Raw genomic sequence first — 15159 nt, 5'->3', positions numbered from 1 at the left:
TGGGGATATACACAGCAGGTCACAGCGGATTAACCTCTCTAGTGCGGGGAAAGGGCCTTCACTACAGTGACGGCTGGCCTGCCTGCCCCAAACAAACATCTGTCTGTGTTTGTCAGCAAAGGTCTCTGGGAATTATATGGAGAACAAAACACACACTTTTTTTCAGTTGACTTTTTTTTTTTTAGTTGCGTTATTGGTGGGTCTCTGGGACTTTTTAGGGGAAAATTAACAGTAATTTTTATATGTTATATAGAAGTCAGCCATATGTCATTCGTTAAGTGAAAAAACCTTGACAAACTTTATTTCAACATATTATAATAAAATAGATACTTACCTAATTTGTGGGAAAGTTCTGAATGGCATAGTTCCCAACTGTCCCTATTTGGGAGCCCTGTCCCTCTGTCCCTCTTCCCTCCTCATTTGTCCCTCTTTTAGGACTTTGTCCCTCTTTCTATGTAAATATATATATTTCTCTACTAAAAATGTGTTTGGTTGACTCTAAACTTTATTCCCAACCGTTACATTGATATATTACTAATTGTAAAATGTTAATATGAAGGAAAATGAACCAGGATAGAAAGTACCAGTGTGACTTGAATTATAAAACAACATATTTTTCTTATGAAATCTTTATGGTATGCGTGACTAGGGGTGCGATGGGGGCATGATCAGGGGTGTGGCATGGGCGTTGCTTAAGTTTCCCTCTTTCACATCACAAAAAGTTGGAAGGCATGGCATGGTGCTGAGGTTTGTCATGTCCTTCTTGAAACCACAAGTTGGTTTTACGATCGATTGTGTGTATATGGTGATGGAGCAATAAAAAGGATCTTCTTTGGATACTTGCATGGACTTGGTCCTCCACCTACCCCCTCTGCTGGACAGTGGTGTGCGGTCTTTGGAATTACTTCTTGAAACTACTTCTGCTGCCCAGGATTTTGTTCTTCTTTGCATCACACTCCCATCCATGTATGAATGTGGTGGTACTGCGCATGCGCAGTATGGTCCTTACAAATGCATGCGCAGTATGGTCCTTACAAATGCATGCGCAGTATGGTGGTGCTCAGGGCCGGTTCTAGACCTTCTGCTGCCCGTAGCAATTTTTGGAGAATGAGCTGACAACCAGCCCTAGGCTTTGCTCATAAGCCGCGCACGTCAGCAATCTCCAACGGCTGCCCGCGTCATCCTCTTGTCAGCTACACTTACGCAGTAGCCAAAAACCATGGACACATAGTATATATATATATATATATATATATATATATATATATATCTCATATATATATATATATATATATATATATATATATATATATATATATATATATCTCATATATATATATATATCATATATCATATATATATATATATATACTGTATATATATATCATATATACCCCCCATATAAACTCCATCACCAGCTAGAGATCGCCATGGCCAGTCAGAGGGGAAGTTTTGGAATGCGACCAATTATGCTCCTTGTTGGCACCAGACTGGCCAATCCCAGCTGCACACTGCTCCTTTTTGTAGCTGGTACTGATGGTTTGGTCGGGACCACTGCACTGTTTTTGGGCCAATCACTGCACTCGATCAGTAGCAGAGGTCACTGTTGATCTAATGCAGTGATTGGCCCAATGACTGTGCTGTCTACAAGACCATCAGCCAGCACCAGTTAGCAAAAGAATCAGCGGGTGGCGGTGATTGGCTGGTTTAGTGCCAGCACCCCCTCGTAATTGGTTTACAGCAGGTGTCTCCGATCGAATGAGGAGGAGGATTCTGGGATGCGTGGATGAGGAGGGCAGTGTGTGTGCCAGGATGGCGGGCGGGAGAGTGGAGAGGAGGCAGGTGTCAGGTGGCCCAAACTGTTTGTCCAAACCCCACCCTCTAGATTTTGCCACTCAAATCACATGATTTAGTTGCCTTCATGGTGAGTCTGCCCCTAATCATGCTCATACACCATTTGCTAAGAATGTATCGGAAGGCTCGATAGATAATTTCAGACATGTCCGATCTCCCGCCCGATCGTTACGCCACTCGATTCCGCATTGAAGACAATGCAAAAAGATAAGAAAAACGAGTGGAAGTTAAGAGAATCGCCTGTAGAATTGAGCGGGAGAATCGAGCAGCAAAATCGAGCGGCCCAGCATGACATTGAAAAAAAATGGGAAAATCGATCAGGTTTTATGCTCAAATAAGAAAAAAAACCTTTACATTTTCAGAACAACCAATTGTTGTGCGACGCTAATGTCACTGGGCTGAATTTTTACTGTATAGTCCTGGAAATAATGTCACGTGTGCAAGATGGAGAGGAGCAATGCTGCATATTTAAAATATAATATGTTTGGAGAGAAGCGATGTCACACTTGCAAAACACAATTTTTCTTCCAGCCGTATTGCTTTACGTTATTTATCAAAAGTCTCCTTCGTGTGTGTGACTGCGGTCTGACTGCATGATTGCTAAGGGGCTGATGGAGAGCTATTTAAATCAGCAACAATTTCTGCTATTGTTTGTGAAATGCTCCTGGTCCCGCGAGGCCATCGTAAGTGTAGACCACCTCGGGGGGGGGGGGGGGGGGGGGGGGGACTGTCACGAAATACACTGTCCAGGTTCAAACATGTGCTGGCCTGTCTCTAAAACACCAAATAGAAACTACTCTAGAAGCTAGAAGATTAGCTGTTATTGCATAAAATCTCTAAAATATGCACACTAGCATTGGTGGGCCGAAATTTCGCATATGCAAAATGTTGCATCGAAATTCGCAATTACACATCGTAGTTGTAATGCAAAATTTCAGGGGAAATCGTAATTAATTTCATATGTAATTGCAATATTTCATAATTTCGCATAATTGTTTGCATAGTTTTCACGAAATTTCACATAATTTTGTGCTGCATTTAGTGGTTAATAGCAAAGCCCGCATAAATGCTATTGACACCAAAATTGCTACATATGTTAAGGAGAATATTGGGCACAAGTCAAAAAATAGTTTTTCAAAAAGACCTTGTAGTTTTTGAGAAAATCAATTTTAAACATGCAAATAAAAATTGTTTTTAAATGGTCATTTTTCTAAGTTTAAAAACCATTTTTTCTTTGCATTATTAAAATTGATTTTATCAAAAAGTACAAGGTCTTTGGAAATTTTTTTTTTTTTACTTGTACCCACACTATTCTCCTTAACATATGTAGCAATTTTGGTGTCAATAGCATGTATGGGGACTTTGCTATACACTGCCAAAGTGGGCACAAAATTACATGCAAGTTATGCGAAATTTTATGCAAAATAACGAATGACTATACAAAATCAATTGAATGTACAAATCGTAATTACGTGTACTGGAAATTGTGAAAATGTGCGTTATTGTAATTAGCTATCACTACACAATAGGAAATAATTATTTGATTTCCTGCTAAATTTGTAAGTGTGGCCGCTCAGAAGAAAGAAATTCCATAGTTTCTAATTTTTATGACAGTTACTGTACATTCTATCCACTTGACCAATGACCACTACAGTTTGTGTTCCCCTTATAGACTAGAGCAATGTTCACCTTTCAACGCTCCTCCTATTCATTCGCCAATAACTTTATCACTATTTACCACACTGAAATGATTTATAGCTTTTTTTTTCACCAGGATTTCTTTTGGTGGTACTCTCTGCTTAGAATTATTTGATTCTAAATGCATTTTAATGCGAATAATAAGAAAAATTGAAAATTGAAAAAAAAAACAGTATTTCTTAGTTTTCAGTCATTATAGTTTTAAAGCGGGATTGTCAGCCACAAAACCAAATTCTATTTAAACACTGCAGTGTGTTTAAAATGCTGCCAGAAATCTCTCTCTGCAAGTAGAGATGGTCCGAACGGTTCCCGGCGAACTTCCGGGGGTTCGCGATCGCGGAGAACCGCAAACTTTTGCGGAAGTTCGGCTCGCTCCCATAATGCACCATTAGGTTCAACTTTGACCCTCTACATCACAGTCAACAGGCACATTGTAGCCAATAAGGCTACACTCTCTCCTGGAGCCACTCCCTCCCCCTTATAAAAGGCAGGCATTGCCGGCCATTTTTTTCACTTGTGTGCCTGCAGTAAATAGAGAAGGGACAGCTGCTGCTGCTACTGCTGCAGACTCTCATAGGGAAAGATTAGTTAGGCTCTTGTAGGCTTGGTAGCTTGATCCTTGCTGATTTTCTAATTGCTAAAATAGCACCCCACAACAGCTCTTTTGAGAGCTAATCTTATTCTATTTTTTTTTCGGTGTGTCCCCCTGACACTTGTGTTGCATAGACAGCCTTGATAATTCATACTGTGTGTGTGCCACTGCCAGGCCCAGCACATTTAGTGACTACCTGTGTGTGTGAGAGGTGCACATTGTAATACCCAGTACTGCATATACCTACCTACCTGTTGTTCACAGTGCACCCACCTACCTACGTGAGCTGAGCGCACGCAGTGTCACTGTGCCTGTCTGCTACCTGTCTGTATGTGACAGGTGCACATTGTAATACCCATTACTGCATACAGTATACCTACCTGTTGTGTTCAGTGCACCCACCTACCTACGTGAGTGCACGCAGTGTGATATACCACTGCGTGCTTACCTGTTAACTGCACCTGTGTGACTGCACATTGTAGTAGTCAAGTCAGTGCATGCCTTTCACTTCATCCCCCCCAATATGGACAAAACAAAAGGCAGAGGCAGGCCACCTGACAGGTCTGTTCGAGGTCACGCTGTCGTGGTGTCGTGCGGCCCTCGACCAAAGTACAGTGTTCAGAAGAAGGCAAGTGCCATCAACCCCCAATGTTAGTTGACTATTTAACACAGAACACCTTATCTTTCTTAGCTTCCGCATGAAAGCGTGACATATCTTCCTCCTCCTGCTCTGATTCTGGCACTCCACTTAACACTCAGTCGGCCGCCACCACCAAAGTAACATCACCCCAGGGCTCAGTGGTGTGGACATTTTTTTGTGTGTCTGCCTCAGATGAGAGCAATGCCATCTGTACTCCTCTGCCACGGAGAATTGAGCCGTAGAAAGATCAAGACCCGCTCAGGGACAACTACCTTACGAAGGCACATGATTACAAAGCACAAACTGCAATGGGAAAGCAAAGCCACACATCGCAGTGGAAGATACAGGCCGCAATTTTTTCTCAAAAAAGGCGATACCTAAACTGTGCCGTGATGTTGAAAGGCAAGTGGTGACATCTCTGGCACACAGCGTTAGGTCAAGGGTCCATCTGATCACGGATGCCTGGTCTGCAAAGCACGCTCAGGCCTGCCCAAAGACTACGTCAGTCCCCACACACAGCATCTCTGCCTGCACGCCGTGTGACTGCCTGCCCCAAGACTGAGTCGCTCCCCACACAGCATATCTGCCCGCAGGCCGCTTGACTGTCTTCTCCACCACCACCAACAGGGTCCAGGATTCCAGGCGGATTCCTAGCAGCGGCCGCTATAATAATTTTTCTGGAGCGTGTACATGCCTGCCTAATTTTTCTGGCTGTGTCAATTCCCCTTCGTGATCATTACCTTGCCGCGGTGAAGGGGCTTGCGTATCACAATGAAGCAATGACCGCTGGCTATATGAGTGTCTCTTTGGGCACACCAAAGATAATAGGGTCGTTGCTTCATTGTGGACAGACCAAATTTGATCAGTTGGACAGTCACTGTTGTTCTATCATTGAGCTACCACAGCCCGGCGACCATATGGGCTTGAAAACCGCCATGGCCTGCACTCTGGCCATGCTGCGCACCAGTCCAGCACAACCGTGACTACGCAAACAGCTTTTTGCGGTGTGTTACACAGTGAGTTTGGTGTGTCAGTGTGAAGCAGTACTCTAATTACACTCCCTGATTGATGTATATGTTACGGCCAGAACCCGAAGTGTGGCCAATGTTAGAAATGGAATGTTTCGCTGTGAAGATTAACCACTTCAGCACCACAGGGTTTTTTGCTTAAAAACCAGAGCAATTTTCACATTTCAGCGCTCCTCCCATTCATTCACCAATAACTTTATTGCTACTCATCAGATGTAAATGATCTATATCTTGGGTTTTTTTGCCACAAATTATGCTTTCTGAGGGTGATATTTGCTTTTAGTAATTATGCTATTATCTGTGCATTTTAAAGGGGAAAATGAGAAAAAAAGAGAAAAAATACGCTATTTCTCCATTTCCGTGCACTATAGTTTTCAAATAAACAATGTTACCATAGGTAAAACCCACACATTGTATTTGCTAATTTGTCCTGGTTATCTCAACATTTAAATAATGTTCCTAGTACAATGTATGGCGATAATATATTAGTTTCTGGTTTGTGTTTTTTGTTTTCTCATTGTACTCTATCAGTAATTAAAAGCCCTTATCTTCATGATTAACAGTAATACACTCTTATGGCATACTTATTTTAAAAGCTAAGTCCCTAGGGTAACTATGTATTCTCTTTTCAATGCTGTCACTTTTGTTTTTTTTTTACAAGTATTTATTTAGGGGTATAGAGTACATGAAAATAACAGTTTTATTGCTTTTCATTCAGTTTTCCGGTAAAAAAAATCACATGACTTATCCCTCAGTTGTCAAACACCACAAAATCTATTCTCTCACTTGTCACGGTTAAAATGATACCCTATATACATAATCAGATAGCTTATTGGGCATACAGCACACTGTTTACCACAAGTACGCCTATCTACTCCCCTGAGCTTCAAGTAAAGTTTTGTGGGGAGTAGATAAGCGTAGCAAGGGAGGTGAAGTGGTTAATGTGTTTTCTGGCCGTTTCTGGCCAAATGTAGCAAAAGTTACTTAATTTAATGGAGGACCTTGTCCAGCTCTGCCCTCGTTCCATCGCTCTATCACCCACTGCATAGTGACCAGCCAAGTCAAACATCAAACCCTAAAGGTCATCAGGCATCATACATCAAGCAACTTAGCAGCCAATCAACCGTATGATTCTGATTATTATAATCGAATCAGATGAAAATCGGTGCCGCCAACTGCATGCCGGATCGACAATGCCACCAATTAGTCACATTAATTGGTTGGATATGCTGCAAGATGTCGGTTGGGTGCGCAGCGGTAGCAGTGAGCGATAGCAGGACGGGCAACAAAACCACCGGCACTGTTCCCCTAATGTATAAATGTAATAATAATCCTAACATTTGTATAGTGCTTTTCTCCTGTCGGACTCAAAGCGCTCAAGGGCTGCAGCCACTGGGCCGCGCTCAAGAGGGCACGCTGCAGCGTTCGGGAGTCTGGCCTTGAACTCCTTACTGAATAGGCACTGCCAGGATTCAAACCCTGGTCTCCAACTCCCATGTCAAAGGCGGTGCCCTTAACCATTACACCATCTAGCCACCCTAAATGTATATTTATGTGCATTTATACATCACCTCTCTTATGTGCCTGAGACCTCCGCTCTCTGTTACACTTCCCATACACGCTGCCAGCGCATAGCACACCAGAGCGCGTGTGACTTCATACACTACGCTGGCCGACGTGTATAGAGAAGAGCGGCAGATAAGGAAGATGGATGGGCACTGCGACACAGGACAGGTAAAGCATAAATACACATAGATATACATTTACATACTAGGGGAACAGCGGCAAGGCGAAGGAGGCGGCGGGCTTAGGCAATCCCCGAGAGATTTCATGCTAAAATAGATTGGGAATCAGCCTGCGATGTTTGGGCAGCCAACAGATGTCTCTCTAATCAAATTCAATCAGAGATAGTTTGTCTCTTGGTCGAATCTGTCCATCATCACTAGGTGTACGGATACCTTAAAGAGGAACTCCAGTGAACATTTTAGTGTTGGCAGGTGATGTAGCTCTGCATGGTTTTTGGCAGTTGGACACAGCTGTAACAGCTATTTCCCACAATGCAGCAAGGTTCCCAGACAGGAAACTGCCAAAAAAAAGTATGTACTTTTCTTGCGGGAGGGGTTTCTTGTGGGAGGGGTTTCACCACAATATCAGTCATACAGCACCCCCTGATGGTGTGTTTTTGAAAAGGAATAGATTTTTCATGTAAAAGGGGGTATCAGCTACTGATTGGGATAAAAGTTCAATTTTTGGTCGGAGTTTCTCTTTAAAGGAACACTATTGACTAACATGTTTTTTTAACTGAGATGAGAAAGGTTTGGGCTTTAACTTCCCCCTCCCCCCCCCCCTTTTGCATCCTGAATACTGTTGGCGGGTTAAATGTGAGGTCATGCGACATACACGACAGCGCAAGCGAGACTTCTAGCAATCGCAGTACTTTGAGCAGTGTCATCCGATCTGCTATGTTGTCATCGCGCGACATTCGCAAATTTGCTTCTGTACCCACCAGGTGACGTCGTGTAAAAATGGCCGGTCATCGGTAAAATCGCCAGGTGGGTACATAGCTTCATAATGAACACATTAATAAAAACCACTAGAATAAAGAGACATTATAAAGGACATTGTAATATGGCATAAATGGCCACACCAGCTTTTAATGACCATGCCTCCTGCAAAATAAATCGAGGGGTTCCTTGAGATCCAAAAAGTATTTGCAGGGTTCCTCCAGGGAAAAAGGTTGAGAAAGGCTGCTCTATAGGATCCAAAGCCTTCCCTTTTTTAGGTATGAAACTTTTTTTCTTTTTAGGTGGCAGAAGGTATCCTTTCAGGTCCCTTTTACTCTTGCCTTGCAAGTGTTTTACCACAGGGTAACGCAACGACAACAGTGCAACAACCGCGCATTACCGAACTTCTGTGGCGACATAATGGTGGTGGAAGTATTGAAAGTCAGTGGGTGACGCAGAAATGTTAAAGCGGATCTGAGATGAAAAACTAACTATAACAAGTAACTTGTTTAAATATCTTATCTAAAGTTTAGATAGTTTACACAGCATATCTAGCTGCAAACAGCTTCAACAGTTTATGATTATTTATTCCTGTGATACAATGAGAGCGGCCATGTCCTGTTTGTCATCATTACACAGGTGATCTACAATAACAAAAGAAAATGAGATCGGCACTAGATGATGGATGGCTCCAGGGGTAGAAGGTGAACAGGCTGTGCCTCCAGATAGCCGGATATCAATTCAAAACAAACAGGAAAAAGATCCGGGCACCTGTAACAGCCTCTGAAGAAGCGGGCCATCTAGCCTGCGAAACGGCTGTCAGGCTTATTTTCACTTGTGTGTATGGGGATGCTGGGGATGCAATAAAAGGTGTTTGAATCATCGCAGAGCTGGTGCCCGGATCTTTTTCCTGTTTGTTTTGAATTGACACAGGTAATCTGCAACAGCATCTCCACCCCTCAGCCTGTGAAAAAGTCACTCCCCCCTCCCATCTGCCTCTGAAATTTCTGCCTAGTAACCCCCTCCTCCTCCTGCCCAGACTGATCTCCCATAAGCTACATGGGTCTGAGTGCCTTGGTGTTTTGGAGAAGCTGTGAGCGAGGCTTGTTTCGTTTATAGGGAATTAGAGTATTAAAAGAAAAAAGTATTTGGCTTGAGTAATGCCCTATAAACTATATGAAAGGAACACAATTATGCAATGGGTAAAAATTCATCTCGGATCCTCTTTAAATATGTTGGCGGCAGCGGTGTGGCACACATGTGCGGAACCAAGGGAACACAAAGAGGAAACTCCGGAACTCCAGTGACATACTTCCTGTCCAGCAGGGATTACTTACATCACATGGCAAGGGGCGGCGAAGGGCGTGTGGGGGCATGTGAGCAGCGAGCGAAGGGCATGCTATGGCACTATCAGCTCTGTCAGCGCACTCTGCCGCAGAGTCATACAAAGTATGTTTTGTGCGTTGTGGTGGGATTGGGGGCGGAGCCTCACACCGTAAACGCAATGGCCAAGTGTAAAACCGATCTAAGATTTTTTTCTTCAGATTTTAATTCAGTATTACATTTTGAAAGTTCATGAAAAGCCCTTTTCCGCCCCAACAATATTTTTCTATGGGAGCCTCCTAACCCGTAGCTACTCCCCGTTTATTTTAGATGAATGTTTGACCCAGGAAAGAACTTCACAGATTTACGGTGCAGCCTCTGGGCTATTTATATTTACGCTTTCGTTACAACGCATTTGTGACATTTATACAATCTTACGGAATAATCCTGATTATTGTTTACAGCTGTTTCACCTTTAATATTTCAGGACACTTCCTTAAACATGGAGAAACTGGAGACCTACAAACGAGGGAGTTGCGGATTCTATATTTATCACGTTTTGGCCTCTCACCCTTCCCAGTGCGTCCCTCCCTCCGAGCGTGTTACCCTGGACTCCGGCCATGACCTGGAGGCTGGAGCTGTTGTTTCTGAGTTAATATCTGGCTGCGTTTGGCCCTGTCCTCATCCCTCGCACTACTACGCGCTCCGCCAATCCCTTAAACCCAGTGGAAAAGTTGAGGGGTGTTGCTGCTCGCCATTCGAGCGTCTGCTTAGTGTTGCGCTGTCCTCTGACATCCCTTTGACTTGGTTTTGGAGTGGCACGCACATTCATCAAATGAAAAAAAAAAAAGGAAAGAAATTAAAAAACAGAAAACACAAAACGTATCTGCGCTAGGAATTAGGAAAAGGAATTTTCTCAATTACAGGCGAATGCATTCCACTGACTGAACGCCACCGAGAGCAAACACTCTGGATCCCTGCTGCAAGCTTCTATTTCTTCTTCATATCTTTTAACTTATAATTCTGTTTTTAAAGGATACCTGAGGTTACATGTGACATGATGGGATAGTCATGGGTATGTACAGTGCCTAGCACACAAATAACTAGGCTGTGTTCCTTTTTATCTTTCTCTGCCTGAAAGAGTTAAATATCAGGTATCTGGCTGACTCAGTCCTGACGCAGACAGGAAGTGACTACAGTGTGACCCTCAACGATAAGAAATTCCAACTATAAAACACTTTCCTAGCAAAAAATGGCTTCTGAGAGCTGGATAGTGTAATGGTTAAGGGCTCTGCCTCTGACACAGGAGCCCTGGGTTTGAATCTCGGCTCTGCCTGTTCAGTAAGACAACACCTATTCAGTAGGAGACCTTAGGCAAGTCTCCCTAACACTGCTACTGCCTATAGAGCGCGTCCTAGTGGCTGCAGCTCTGGCCTAACACTGCTACTGCCTATAGAGCACCCCCTAGTGGCTGCAGCTCTGGCCTAACACTGCTATTGCCTATAGAGCGTGCCCTAGTGGCTGCAGCTCTGGCGCTTTGAGTCCACCAGGAGAAAAGCGCGATATAAGTCATTTTGTCTTTGAAAGAGATGAAAAGGGTCAATAGTTCATCGATTTTTAGCTCTGGAATACTTCAATGAACATGTCATTGAGCAAAAACAATAAAACAGTAAAAACTTAAAAAGTAGATTTAAAAATAAAATTGTGGAATATCTTAAAAAGTCATTTTTAGGAGAAGGAAGATAGATACACTCATTTATTTCATTTGTTTATTTTGGGTGTCCTTTAAGAAAATGTGGTAGCATGGAGAGCTCTGGAAGTGAAGTCACAAAGCTCGGGAACATAACCGGATCCTCGGGGAAGAGGAGACTGTGCTTAAAGGGACCTGAGGTGAGAGGAATATGGAGGCTGCCATATTTATTTATTTTTGAACAATGCAAGTTGCCTGGCTGTCCCCCTGATCCTGTGTCTCTAAAGTCTCGTACACACATGTGCTTTTCCGCTCAACTATCGGTCAAACTAGTCTGTTGGACGATAGGTGGGGCATGTGTAGACGAGAGACTGATAAGAAGAGGTTTGCCCGATCCAACTAGCGTATCAACTGACCACCTATGGTGCAGGTTGGCCCCGTGTGTACAAGTCGTTTGATCGACTTGTTTTAGTGAACGTGGATATGGCGCGTGCGCGATATCTAAATGAGTTGGTTGTTTTAGTTGGTTGGCACGTTTGTTCGTTATGGTCGTGCAAACAACAAGTTGTGCGGTTCCTCATGCTGGGCAGTTAGTCGTGTATTAAGTTGCATGTGTGTACATACCTTAATACTTTTAGCCATAGATACATAGAACAAGCAAGTAGGGATGGTCGAAAATGCCAATTTCTGCTTCCGCTAGTGATTCCGCTTTCCAATATTGCCAATTTCCGCTACCGATTCCTCTTTCCGCTACTGATTTCTAGCACCTATGGGGGCTTTGCTATTAACCTCTAAAGTGGGCGGGATACAGCATATCGGTAACGCAGATTTTCTTCATTTTACATTGCAGTCAATGGCCGTCGACTTTAATGGTTAATAGCAAAGCCCCCGTAGGTGGTAGAAGCACCAAATGTTCAGGGTCTGTTAGGCCTCTTTTCCGCGAACTGTTGAGCTGTGTGCTCAGCAAGCAGTTGCCAGGCAGCAGTGAGCAGTTATCAGACAGCGACAAGCAGTTACCAGGCAGTTGTGAGAGTTTGAGAGGCATTTCACTGCCTAGAAACAGTTTGTGGAAAAGAGGCCTTAAGCAGAAGAGTGGGAACAAGAGGAAAAAAAAATCTTTCTAAAATACCTTGTAGTTTTTGAGAAAATGTATTTATCGAACCCATCTATCGAGCGGAAAAACCTATGGTGAATTCCCAGCATTAGATGCCAGGGAGAATTTGCTTATCTTTATTATTTCTAATAAAATTCTGGGATGCATAAAATGAGAAATAAAATCTTGATATACTAGTACACTACTCCCTCTGTATAAATCACTTGTGAGGCCACATCTGTATGCGAAACAGTTTTGGGCGCCACACCGTAGAAAGGACATTGACCTTCTGGAACAGGTACAAAGACAGCAAATAATTTAATCAGAGGGATGGAATCTGACGTACCAAGAAAGGTTGGACAAACTGGGCTTATTTAGCGAGGAAAAAAGGCGACTGAGAGGTGACCTGATTAACATGTATAAATACAACATAGAGTAATACAAAAGCTTGGCAGATGAGCTTTTTGTCCCTAGGGTTGTACGATGGACAAGGGGAAAAGATTTGTGTGTGGAAGAAAAAAGTTTTTGCCATCTATTTGGAAAGAGGTCCTTCACAGTGAGAGTGGTTAAAATCGAGACTATCTTACCTCAGGGAGTAAATATGGCAAACTTTGTATCTGCATTTAAAGCGGGCTTGGATGCTTTCCTTGCATTGAAGGGCATCCACGGCTATATTTATTAGGTAATTCCCGGGAGAGTTGATCCAGGGATTTATCTGACTGCCATCGGGAGTCGGGAAGGAATTTTTCCTAATTGGCCAAGGCCTTGTATGTTTTTTTGCTTTTTTTGCCTTCCTCTGGATCAACTGGGATATGTGCAGGTTCAGAATGGTTTGTTTGTTTTTGTTTTTTGTTTATTTTTTCCTTCTGGATCAACTTGATGAACAGATGTCTTTTTTTCAAACCAACTATGTTATTAGCACATCAAGAAAAAATCAACACCTTTTTATTCTTGCATACCTTGCAGTTTGGATGTACTCAAACATGGCCAGAAGATTACGAGGATACTGTTCAGGGGGCACAGTGGGCTCAAAGAAGTTTCCAAAGCTTCTGGACCATCCAGGGGCTTCCCAATATTGAAGTATCTAAAGTATCTAAATTGTATCCCCTCTCCTCCATCACAGGTTTGCTTTAAGAAAGAATAACTTGAAAAACACAAAGCGAGACAGAGAGCCCAATATAGTGTAGTACCTTAGTAGCAGATGATAAAGTGTGTAATCAAGCACTGGTTATACTCACAAGTATAGGTTGCCACAAAAGGCAACCACTGGATAGGCAGGCGGGGAGAATTATAACCTGACCCCACTCAGGTATAAGAAGTCGCTCTCTGTAGATAGGAAAAAGGGGATACACCCCTCCAACAGGGATAGACTAGTTGATTTGTGAAACAGTATAACAGAGGCGCCAACAAGAGTAAAAGCAATTAAAAAAGGCTAAAAAGGGGGAAGTTGGTGGACTCACCTCCCTTGTAGAAAAAAACGGACAATGGGACGTTACTCACATACAAAAGTAACTGTTATTAAAAGCTCGCATTTCAAGGGTCACTATCCCGCTTCATTAGGCAATAGTTTGGAGGGTACACAGTCGGGTCAATTTCCTGTCACAGAGGCGCTTAGCCAGGATATTGACCCGACTGTGTACCCTCCAAACTATTGCCTGATGAAGCGGGTTAGTGACCCGTGAAACGCGTTGCAAATCTTGGAGCTTTTAATAAAAGTTACTATGTATGTGAGTAATGTCCCATTGTCCATTTTTTTCTACGAGGGAGATGAGTCCACCAACTTCCCCCTTTTAAAGCAGAACTGTAGATATAAAATAAACACATTGTTTCACTTACCTGGGGCTTCCCCAAGCCCCCAGCAGCTGTCCTGTCCTGCCCGAGCCTCCGTTCTCCCGCCGCCGCTCCGTCCCGTACCTCGACTTGTAAGTTGAGGCCAGCACAGCCCTGCCAAGCATATCCTTTCTTCGTGTTCCCCTCTGCAATAGCGGGGAACGCGAAGAAAGGATACGTGTGGCCAGAGCCGCAAAGGCGCAGTAGCCCGGCGGCGAAACCGAAAGTAGCTGGCGGCGGGAGAAAGGAGGCTCGTCGAGAAGCGACGCGGGACAGGACGGCTGCTGGGGGCTTGGGGAAGCCCCAGGTAAGTGAAACAATGTGTTTATTTTATATCTACAGTTCCACTTTAAACATTTTTTAATCGCTTTTACTCTTGTTGGCGCAAATTAGGAAAACATAAATACATCTCCTATTACTCCAGGAATCCTTCAACCCATTAGCAGCTTCAATAGAGTTATCTTGTGTGAGATCAGTGCGTTGCTTTTGACCTCAGCTGGCAGAACTCCTTGTGTTGTAAATTCTTGGAATGCTTTGATGTCTCTCTACTAGCAGAAAATAAAGAAACTGAAAGCAATAACTCTGTTATTGTCTCACACTGCCCCCTAATGACAAAATGCCATACATACACATTACAGCAGTACTAATTAGAAGCAAGGAAATGTAACAAATACATAAAAAAGTGCTAAAATAAATTAGCATGCAACATTTGAAAGCCTCTAAATAAACTGGCTGCTAAAGCGTTAAATAAAGTTGATAAGACAAGGCATGCCCAGTAGAGCATTAGATTGAGAAGAGGTTAATGTGGACCTTGAGTTGCAAGAGGAGATAGCTGAATGTCAGGAACACAAATCGGATAGATTAAATGGCATTAACAGAATATTAAACGCCATAATTCACACATTAG

At 43.1% G+C, this 15159-nt stretch overlaps 1 protein-coding gene across 2 annotated transcripts in view; it reads left to right on the top strand.

Annotated features, from left to right (window-relative positions):
• The window catches only part of LOC137532176 (alpha-1-antiproteinase-like), a 168646-nt gene that overhangs the window by 73474 nt on the left and 80013 nt on the right, over positions 1-15159 (top strand). The window contains exon 1 of one of the 2 annotated variants that reach the window (XM_068252402.1): positions 11460-11529. The exons of the other annotated variant lie outside the window; for it this stretch is intronic. The gene's annotated coding sequence lies outside the window, so the exon portion shown is untranslated. Of the gene's footprint in view, positions 1-11459; positions 11530-15159 lie in introns of those variants that run through there. 2 annotated transcript variants of the gene reach the window in all.

This window comes from Hyperolius riggenbachi, chromosome 9 (assembly GCF_040937935.1).
Source record: "Hyperolius riggenbachi isolate aHypRig1 chromosome 9, aHypRig1.pri, whole genome shotgun sequence".
In the NCBI taxonomy this organism is placed as follows: domain Eukaryota; kingdom Metazoa; phylum Chordata; class Amphibia; order Anura; family Hyperoliidae; genus Hyperolius; species Hyperolius riggenbachi.
This window is presented reverse-complemented; position numbering and strand designations above follow the sequence as displayed.